At 31.7% G+C, this 11,918-nt stretch overlaps 1 long non-coding RNA gene across 1 annotated transcript; it reads left to right on the forward strand.

Moving 5' to 3' along the window:
• Positions 1-7,769: 7,769 nt before the first annotated feature.
• LOC149560894 (uncharacterized) lies at positions 7,770-10,079 on the forward strand. The gene is made up of 2 exons (XR_016363731.1): positions 7,770-8,402; positions 8,917-10,079. It is a non-coding gene; the product is annotated as an uncharacterized LOC149560894 (long non-coding RNA).
• Positions 10,080-11,918: the final 1,839 nt, after the last annotated feature.

The following is an 11,918-nucleotide window of genomic DNA, read 5'->3' on the forward strand; positions in this document are numbered from 1 at the left end:
ATTAAATAGATAAAATTTAAAAACTATAAATAATTATTACATTTTCATCAAATTTCACATTGATTTATTGTTGTTAGAATTTAAATTTAAAACTAACTATTGTAATATAGTATGTATGTAAGAAAAATAAATTACTAAATCATGAAAGAATAGATTCTATATAATTAGAAAAATTAAATATTATTTGAAGAAAATAAAATTGAAATATCGTTTAAATATATATAATTTTTTATTTATTATAAAATATATTTATTTAGGCATCTTAGGGGAGAAAAACTCATTTTCTTTTTGCATTATTAAATTTTGTATATTTTTTTTATAAAATATTATATCATCTCAAGACGAATGACCATTTCTTTAGATAATTGATTTTTTTTCATCTCTATTTTTCATTTACTGTTTATAGTTATTATTTAGGTTTCTTGGTAATAATAGTGATGGAAGATATAATTTGAATCTAAGGGAATGCTTAAAGAATGTTTACTTGAAGATGTCATAACAATTATATATTATATCCACCTCAAAAATTATAAATAAATATGCACAAATTTCTAATTGTAAAATTGTTAATAATTTTACATAAATATACTAGTAATAAAATGATATATTTTAATTACAAAAGATAAATAAATAAACTTTTAGTAATTGAAATTAGAATATAAATAAATAGAAACTTAGTAATTGAAAAAATGGATTAATAAGAAATGGACCAAATTTATTTCAATAATATAACTATTGAATGATCTTTGATAAGGAAAAAAATTTCCTCATCTATTAAAGGGAGATTGATGTGTAAATTGAGAGGACAGTAGTCCATATTTTTGCATTCGCGGGTATGACAACCTAGGATTCCCTTGAACTTTCTTTTAAAACCTCTAATGACTCGATGCTCATTAAACTCTAAATAAACTGATAACTGAAGAAAATAATGGCAATGTGCTTTGGTGGTCAAGTCACACAAATTAATAGCACAAAATGGTCGAAGGAGGGGATTTAAGTATTTTAGATGAAAATATGATGAGAGACAATTAGAAAAACATGTCACATCCTATTAAAACTTGGCATGTGAGGAAAAAGAGAACAAAACCAAGTGTGCTAATGCCAAGTAACTTTTCAAAATCTGAATCCTTCGTATGAGATGGAAATAATGCCAAATGTGAATAAAACCACCCACAAATAATCAATAATTAACAAATTATTCAGGCAAGCCAATAACTATGATGCAACACATAGTGTGTTTCAATGCGTCACTAAAACTTGTGATGCAAAGTACTTATGAGCAACATGGAAAAACATATCCTTGTTTATAAGACTTGTCTTTAGGATATCTATTCTTATAGCTTGATAATGGGGCAAGAAATCATTGAACTTACAATTTGGAAGAAATACATCAACATCTCTCCTAATTGAAGTTGAAATTGCCCTCAATATGAGATATCTACATTTCTCTAAATGGCTTGCAAGCTTCTGTATCATTTTCTTGTAAATCTAGTTGTAGCATATTAATTGCTTCTCTAAAAGAAAATCTCAATTAGAGGGCAGCTTGTAGTGTGTATTGTGGACATGCTAAACCATCAAATCCTAGAAAAAGGCAAAAGGAAAACTCATGAAATATAAAATATATAGGATTTCCTATCAAAAACATTATAGGTAGTGATTTTGTTGTATTGAAAAAAATTATAGACCACAATAGGCTCCATAAAAGATCATGAGCAAAACAACTTAAAATTTTGAAAATTCTCACACCCACATAGGATTCATAAAGAAAATGAGCTACAAAATTAAGATAAACAAATTGTCCAGAGATGATAGGTGTCTTGGGCATGCACATTAAATGGAAAATGACATGTGTAGAATAAAATTGGGCATATATGGAGTGTCCTTGTGCTAATTTTTTTTTGACAATCTTACACATTTAATACAAGACAATATCATTTACATTACTGGTAATATTCAAAGGAGCTTCATGTTGGAATTGTTAATGATAATTACAATCAGAGCACATAAAATCTGGAATACATGTGTTAAAAGACGTAAAATCATCTCAAGACAGAAAGGCATATGAAGATTTTTAAAAGAGGAAATAAAGTCTTAGGGAATGCAACAATCACAAGAGAGTCACACTACATATTTTTTTATGAAGGCTCAATACCAATTAACACTATCAAAGCAAATTAGCTAAACTACAACTAACAACAAGCCAAAGGTTAAGAAGAGAAATCACTGGGTATTGTAAATGATTGAAAAAATCTTGGTATTTGTAACAGAATACTAGCTTAGTTTTGGATTGAATGAGATCTTATAAAAATTAAAAGATATTATAAAAATAATAGAGCCGACCTTAGAGCACTATAAGTTGCCCTCTTCCCCACAAAATTAAGGAGAAAATTGGTTCTACCAATAAGAGACACACTCCCTGCACAGTGTACACCTTGAGAGAATACTTCATTAGGAAGGCATGAATCTCATCTATAAAAAAGGAAAAAAACAATAGTAATTGAATGAATTAGATGCAAACATGAACAAATTTATTTTAATTTCAAACTTACACAAAAATCAACTGAAAGACCACTGAAGTTTCTGCCTCAACATAATGCTTTAATGGGAATAATTGAAAATGTCTTCCTATTTTATAAAGTATTGGCACAAGAATTGATAAAAAAAAAACTCTTCAATCTACTTCCACATAGCTGCATGCAAATAAATCTTGTTAAACCACTTGTCTTCCTCTTTAGTAATTACATTGACATTTGTCTAGGAGTATACAAAATGAAAAATCCAATGCTATGCATCCTTGCCACGTTGCTATGGTAAAAAAATGCCAGTTGCAACTCTTAAACATCTTTTTAAAAATTCCCATTAAAAAAGGAAAATACTACCAGGAAAACAGCCTCAGCCAATAGAAAAAAAGGAAATTATTAATTACTGATGTCAGTGAAATTTCAAATTATGGTAGAACAATATATTTAGGCAAAGATTTTTGCATACTACACATTTTCCAAGAGCCAAGTAATGCTGAAAAAACCATTGAAAACTATAGTCTCCCACCTTACCGCAAGGACTAAAAATTGAAGGAACTATGAACTTGGGCTATGTTATTTTTTATTTCTGTTTCAGTTGGTTACTCTTTGAATTGGTAGTCAAGAGCCCTTGGAAACTTTAATTACTTTGTAAGTCCATATTATAGGTTTTCTTTAAGTAGGTATAATTGGGACATGTTTATTTGTGCTAATTGGTACATGTCTATTTCTACTATTTAGATGAACAATACTTTGTCTCATAGTAATTTTGCTACTATGTTAGATGTGAAGTTGTTTTGGTTGTACAAGTTCTGGGGACTATGTTTATGATATTAAGGGATGGGGTTGTAAATGTGTTGGTAGCTTAGTTGCTAATTATCTATTGTGAATGGTTTGTCCATTATTTTGTTCTACAAGGACAACACCCTTGTTTCAGGTTGTCACTAGTCAAATACTACAAATAGACATGAGTATGTTTTTTTGCCTAACATCTTTTCTCACTTCAATAAATGTATGTAGACATTTTCTTCATAAAACTCTACCAAAAAATATATTATAGGAGTAATACATGCAAATCTTTTGTTTTTGTATGCTTATGTCTTCATAGAAATCTACCACAAAATATATTATAGGAGTAATACATGCAAATCTTTTGTTTTTGTATGCTTATGTATTGAATGTGATAACATCTTATTATTTACTCAATCTTCTATATATATATATATATATATATATATATATATATATATATATATATATATATATATATATATATATATATATATATATATATATATATATATATATATATATATATATATATATATTCAAATGTACATTTAAAGAGTTAAATAGATGTCCAATAGCATCATTGTTACTACAACTTTGATTTCTTATGAAACTTGAATCAATGCTATTAAATTAGGAGACAAACTTGTATTGGAACTCCTTGGTTTTTGCTTGTATTTTCTTACTTCAAGTAAGTACCAACTTGATTAACCAAACAACATTGTCTTGCCCTCAAGTCTAGATGTACCAATTCAACTTTTACTAACTTCATAGAACTTGATCAATCTAAATACTCTCTCGGTCTATATATAGCATATCATTAGAAAATTAACATTTCTTGCAATATCTTAACTCTCTATCTCTATACGTGTCGATTGCCAGTAAATAAACTATTGTAAAATATAGCATGCATAACAATAACATCCACCCATGAAAATTACACTTTGACACAAGGATTTATCGTGTAAACCCAATTTATGAAAAACCACTAAGTAACATGCTACTAATTTTTCACTCTTTTGAAGTGAGCTTGGTTAAAAGCCAACTTTGTTAAAGGTTATACAACACATTGTTAAATGTGACCCTATTAAAGGATTTAATCACCCTGTTAGGATTTGTCTTGTTAGAGGACTTTAGAACATTCTATTAGAATGTCACCTTGATTAAAGGATTTACAAAATGACTGTTAGGTCAACTTTGATTAAAGCATTTTTACTTATACAATGGTTAGAATGTAATAGTAGGTTTGATTTATATAGTACAACTCAATTCACAAATTCAGATCTCCATTTTCTCATCTACGAGTTCATTAACTGGCCTCTATTGTCATCTCCATCACCGATCTACATGGCATCTCCTCAAGCAATCAATCTTCATCAAACCTTTCACACTTCAGCTCTATTGTTCTGCTCTTCATAGCTTCTCCTTAAGATCACCATTCAAGAATGAACCAACCTTAGAAAGCATCTCTTATGTTTTCTTAAATAGTTAATTTTGATCTTTTGCCTCTTAAACATCACTATTGATCTTAGGGTTAGGTCAGATTCATCAATTCTTTCCATCTTTTTGTTCTTCTTCTTCTAGAAACTTCTGATCAAATCCTTGCTTTTGACTACATAAAAAACTCTCCTCGTGCATCAAATACACTAGCTCATCAATCCTTATCTTCCACATGCTTTGACTAACTCAAAATTCCAACTATGTCAGCTTCAAAATCATTTCTTTATCAAATTGTAACTTTTCTTGTCACTTGAAAATCATTGTATTCTTCTACTTGGTCATTATTATGTAGCTCAACATACACTCTACTTTCTCACTCAACATCAATAGACTCACTTGGTCATTACTATGCTCGGTCCCTACTAATACTTCTTCATACATTTTCTCAGCAATAACTAACACTTGGCTCAAACTATTTGTTCGGCTTTCAATTAAGTTCCTTAATCTTCTACTTCAGCTCCTTCATTGACTGACCAATGTTGATACTCAATCAAGCTTATCCTTTTGACTTTTTTCAAGTCTAAGCTTCATCCATCTATCTTCTTTACTTCATGTATTGATTTAACAACACATTATCTTGTCAAGGATTAACTTATCAAGTGTGCATTGTATTTCCATGATACTTAACACATCTCAACTCAACCTTTCACTAGGTCATCTCATGATCTCTTCTTTTCAAATCCCCTTCATCAATCAAATGATATGACACTCTAAACTGTTAGTAAATGTCTCTCCAGTAGGTTTGACATTATGTCTTATCAATAGGTTTGACATAAATGACAACATAACAATTGGTCCTGTTGGTTGTTTTTTAGACTACTAGGTACCTTAAACCCAATACCAAAATACATAAGACAAAAAAAAACCTAAGGATTAGCCAAATCTTATATTTAGTGTGATTAATCTTAGCTTCTAGACCAACTTCAATAGAGCATACGAATACTCCCTTCACTTTAGGCTCTGCAAGGCCAAGGTGGGAAAACCTTAGGGATTTATCTGAAAAATTTTATGATATATTTCTCTTCAAGATTATCCCCCGTATCAGAAAAATGGTCATAATCTTCTTCTTAGATTTTTAATAAACTTCTTGAGTACAATGGCTTTTTATAATCAATAGGAAAGCAATTACAAATAAGGGTTGACCAACAACTTTAGTTCTTCATTACATAAAATGGAAAATTGATTTTGATTGATGTATATATCTTGCAATTATATAAACCATCAACTTGCAATTGAAATTAAGTAATTAGTGCCTTATCCGTTGCTATACAAAGTCAAAACCATCAACTTGTAGTTGAAATTAAGAAATTCCATGATGTTGCACTTTTGTTTAATCACCCTCTAGGAGTATCCATGGTGAACATCATCATATTTATATGATCAATACTTGTGTAACAATTCATGGAAGTAGCCATGATGGATCCACCCTCTAGGAGTAGCCGATGGTGGTTACATTCACTTGCATTTTCATGGGAGCATCCATGATGGTTTCCACTATGTAACTTGGATATTGAGAATGAATCCGCCCTAGCTAAGAGGGAGTGTTGATGTGTAGCTAGGTCAAATCCCTTCTAGGGATAACCTAGTACACCTAACATTTGGCTAGTTGGCCTATATAGATCTTTTCCATGTTACAAATGAACTTTGTCATTTCAATCCTTAATTGGGTCTAGCCATGTTTGGGCAATTCATGTAACTTGCAATTATGTAATTGGGCAAGACCTATTACATTGGGCAAGACCTATATGAATGTAACTTGTAATTAATAGGTGTGATCCTATTCGTGGTACCAAAACTATAAGGTTGATTGGAGGTTTACTAAGAGGCTTTGATTCATACATATGCAAGACCATTCTTGCACTAATAGAGAATGAATTATGTGATGCACATAATATGTAGTGTGCTCAAGGGTGATCACAAGATTTTATCATCTATGATTAGGAAGACTACATATCTCATGGTTTGCCTAAGGTTAAGGAGCACTACCATAAAACTAACACCCTAAATGATTAATTAATTAAAAGTTTATATCAAATATCACTAATAAATGATTCAAATTTGATAACTATTAATACATTTAAAGAAAAAGAGATTTTTTAGACTTTATATTATTAATGCATTTTACTTAAAAAATAGACTATATATTTTCAAACTTGATATTTGTTAATATATTTTATTTATAATTTATTAAAAATATAAATATATTAGTTAATTATAATATATTATATTTTTCCTTTTTATAAATATATAATTTTTCAATTAAAAAACATAAAAATAGAAGCTTGGAAACATGGTTTGATTAGCGAGAATTCTTAATAGTAGGCAAGGGTAGGTACAATGAGGTAGATCATATTAAAATAAAACAAAATGGACTTTCAAATAAATATTATAAAAAATAAAAATAATGCAGGAAGAAAAATTAGAAAACCTTTGCCTTACATCCTTTTGCATACAATTGAGCACACTGCAGAAACTGGATGCACCTAAAGAAAAGACAAGTATTTCTATAAGGATAAAATTCAGGAAATAATATAATAATTTGCATTATTGTTTGGTTATACTTGGCGCCCAAGCAAAGTTTAGTACTTTCGCTCTGCCGGTTTTTGAATTTTATCAGTGTCACCGTCAACCATCATTCCTTTTCTTGTCGTGGGGTTCTGATTCCGATAAACGTTAAATATTATGAAAAGCCTGATTGACCTATTTGATCTCCCTGGTTTATCCGGGAATATACACAATGAATTACAGATTGACCCGTTTTATCATATATGCATTTTGGATTGCCTGCAGAGTTTGTAATGTTGAAATGTTCAATCAGTTGGGTCACACAATTTTTCACAAGTCAAACTCATTGCGGTGCCTTAACTTTCGTTGCAGAAACCCATGTAGCCTTGGGGCACAATTGGAAGCTCTGATATAGACTTTTAACTGGGCTTGAAGTCTTAGACAAGGAAATTAACAAGAGTTTGCAGGCCGAATCATAGGGTTATTAGCCAGGTAGTATCTTAATTCATCCAGAAATTGAGATAACACCCACTAGCAGAATAAATCACCCCACCCTTCGAAGAGCAAAAGCCCAAGTGTCTCTTAACCATATCCGGTAGCTACTAGCTGGAGGATTCACTCTAGAGTTGTGAGAAAAAAATCTCCAATATTTTTAAACTAGAGATTCTACCTTAGAAAACATGCACCTAAAGTCGTACAAAATGTCTATTTTGCCACCAACTTTTGGCACACTTTTGCACCTAAACAAACTTTATCTGCATCACTGTACAGAATTTTTGAAACTTCCAGCTCTTCCAAAGGAACTCGTTGAAGTTCGTATTCAAGACTGTTTGAGACTAAAGAAAATCTCCAACATGTCACATATGAAGAGGCTAAAGCTGCTGAGAATACACAACTGCAGGGGACTTTGTTGAATTGCCCGACTTTAGGTCATTGCAGTCATTGCAAGAGCTCTCAATATCAGAATGTAGGAATGTGAAGCCTATTCAAGGGATAGAAGGGCTGAAATCCTTAAGAAGAGTGCATGTTACAGGTTGCAGATTGGCTGGCTCAGGAAGCTCTATATTGAAACCTCGCCAATTAATCAAGGTATCTCTCATTTTCCTTTTACTCTGTTTATCAACTGCTAGAACTACTTATAGTTTAATTACGCAGATTGGTTGCTAGACTGCTACTTTCAGAATATCGTAGAGAAAAAAAATTAAAATGGTTCAAGGGCACTAGATTCTATAGTTAGCAAGCTTGGAATTTCTTCGTTGAAAATAACCTCTAGAAGTATGGGGCAAAAAGGAGCTAGACAAATGGTTAGAGAGATAGCTTACTTAATTTGAGCTAGTCACCCGTAACAGTTTTATTAGAGAAGCAGCCGGAATTCAATTTGAAATGTCTCATGTCATACATGGGATATTTAAGGATCCAACTTGAATATCGAACATGGAAAGGAGGAGCCATGCTGTAGACCACATTTCTGTCTTTTGATTAATGGCTTGTATCCATAACTACAAAGTTACATTTTGATTGACATTCAGCTTTGTTTACAGTGTACATCTTCAAAATTTCAGGGTCAATTTATGCTTACCTTAATGTTCTACTGTTATCACAGGAAACACGTTCTCTAGAGTTGCTCAGTTTTTCAGCAAACAGGGTTCCAGAGTGCTTAGAAAAGAAGATGGAAACTAATGGTGATTATTTACTGCATGCTACATTGGACTGTGCTGAACAGTGTTCAGGGATTATATTGTGCTTTATGGTGAGGTTCGAGAGTAAGATTAGTTCAGTGGGTGTAGACATAAGCACTTTAAGACATGGCGAGGAGATTTTCAATACCAGGCTCGTTAACCACTCAAAAACTGTAGAAACATTTTGCACAAAAATCACCCCATGGTTGTGATGGTGCAGAGTGGAGATGTTGTCCGGCAAAGGCAGACATAGATAAAGGAAGAATGATTAGAAGTGGTGGAATGCAATTCTTCTCTGAAGGAGAAGATGGGAAAAGAGAAGACTTAATACTGGAGAGCCTGGGAAAGGGTTTGACAATGTTAATGGAAGATTACCGTGAAAATCTAGCCTTTGAAGATGAGGAATAAAACTCAAGCTGGAAAATCTTCTCAGGTTACTGTTCTGTGCAATAAGATTCCACAGCTACCGGTTTATGCTGTCCAGTTTGGGTTTGTATTCATTCTTGCTGCCCTGCAGCACAGCTGTTTTTTGTGCTGGATATAGCAGTGCTGATTCATCATTTCTAGCAAGGCTGGTTTGTATAGACGCTTCCACCTTCTTTGAGTTTGCTGAGTTTATAGATGCTGGCATCCCGTCTGTTGATGTGGCTGTTCCCTTTTTGCTGATCCAGCAATGTTGTGGTTCGCTGTAGCTGTTCCATTTCAGCTGGTCCAGCGCTGTCTCTGTTTGATATAGGTGTTCCTTCTAAGCTGATGCATCAGAATCGTTTTTATATGTTCGTTTCATGATGTTTCAGCTATACTTTCGTAATTTTTTTGAAGCTTCTTCCAATTAATAAGAAGACTGTCTTATTAGGATTGTCTCCTTTTCTTGAGTAGCCTTAAAAATGGGATGGTGTCTGTAATTGTTTTTAACCATAAACAAGGGTAAGTTATGTCGATCGTACGTTACATATATCTGATGTTAAAAGTCCTATATGGGCAACTGGAATAAGTCAATTCAAATGGTTCACAATGCCCTTTCAAATGGACTTCTGACTTGAAACAGCTATGTAAACTGCATATAAATAAAGAAAAGATTCTTCGATCCTACATGTCCGGGGAAATCAACAAAAATATTTCAATTCTATTATTATTATATATTCTATAATGTTAGTTAATTAGACCCAAAAATTGAAGGAACTATGAACATGGGCTATGTTGTTTTTAAGTTTCTGTTTCAGTTGCTTACTCTTTGAACTGGTTGTCAAGTTGTAAACTTTAATTACTTTTTAAATCAATATCATAGGTTTGCTTTATGTAGGTATAATTGGGACATGTTTATTTGTGCTAATTGATACGTGTTGATTTCTACTATTCAGATGAATAATACTTTGTCTTTCAATAATTTTGCTACTATGTTAGACATGTGAATTTGTTTTGCTTGTACAATTTCTAAGGGACTATATTTATGATATTAAGTGATGGGATTGTAAATGTGTTGGTAGCTTAGTTATTGATTATTTGATGTGAATGGTTTGTCCATTGTTTTGTTCTACAGGGACAACCCCCTTGTTTTAGATTGTTTTAATATTAAAAATATGGGCTATGTGAAGGTTTGTCCATTGTTTTGTTCTATAGGGACAACCCTCTTGTTGTAGATTGTTTTAAAATTTAAATATATGGGCTATGTGAGTTATGTTTGTTTCATGTGAAAGAATAATTATTTCTGTCATTTCAGTTCCTCGCCAAAGTTGTAGCTAAAGTTAATTCAGTACTCACATAATTTGATATAAAATGCACAATGAAACAATTTAGGTCATTTATTTGTCACTAGTCAAATACCATAAATAAATATGAGCATGTTTTTTTTTCTAACATCTTTTCTCACTTAAATTAATGTATGTATACATTTTCTTCATATTAGAAATCTACCAAAAAATATGTTATAAGAGTTACTGTAACTTTGATTGCTTATGAAACTTGAACCAATGCTATTAAATTAGGAGACAAATTTGTATTGGAACTCTTTGGTTTCTGTTTGTATTTTTCTAATTCTCAACAAGTACCAACTTAATTGACCAAACATCATTGTCTTATCCTTAGGTTTAGATGTACCAATTCAACTTTTACTAACTTCAAACAACTAAATTAATCTCGAATACCCACTCGGTCAATATGGCATATCATTAACAAATTAACATTTCATGCAATATCTTAACTCTTTGTCTCTATATGTGTCGATTGCCAACAAATAAACTATTGTAAAATATAACAAGCATAACAATAACATCCACATATGAATATCACACTTTGACATTAGGATTTAATGGGGCAACCCAATTTGGGAAAAACTACCAAGTAACATGCTCCCATTTTTCACTCTTTTGAAGTGAACTCAGTTAAGAGTCAACTTTGTCAAAGGTTATGCAACATGTTGTAAAATGTGACCCTATCAAAGGATTTAATCACCTTGTCAGAGGACTTTATAATATTCCATTAGAATGTCACCTTGATTAAAGGATTTACAAAATGATTGTTAGGTCAACTTTGATTAAAGGACTTTGACTGATACAATGATTAGAATGTAATAGTAGGTTTGATATGCAAAGTACAACTCACTTCACAAATTCAGATCTCGATTCCCTCCTCTACTGGTTCATTGACTTGCCTTCATTGTCATCTTTATCACTGATTTGCTTGGCATCTCCTCAAGCAATCACTCTTCATCAAACTCTTCAAACTTTAACTCTATTGTTCCGCTTTTCATAGCTTCTCCTTAGGATCACCAATCAAGAATGAATGAGCCTTAGAAAACATCTCTTATGTCTCCTTAAATAGGTAATTGCAATCTTTTTCCTCTCAAATTAGGTTAGATTCATTGATTGTTTCTATCTTTTTGTTCTCCTTCTAAAAACTTTTGATCAAATCCTTTCCTTTGATCACA

The sequence above is a fragment of the Cupressus sempervirens genome, chromosome 4 (assembly GCF_028749045.1).
Source record: "Cupressus sempervirens isolate cs-2001-9-10 chromosome 4, ASM2874904v1, whole genome shotgun sequence".
NCBI classification, from domain to species: Eukaryota; Viridiplantae; Streptophyta; class Pinopsida; order Cupressales; family Cupressaceae; genus Cupressus; species Cupressus sempervirens.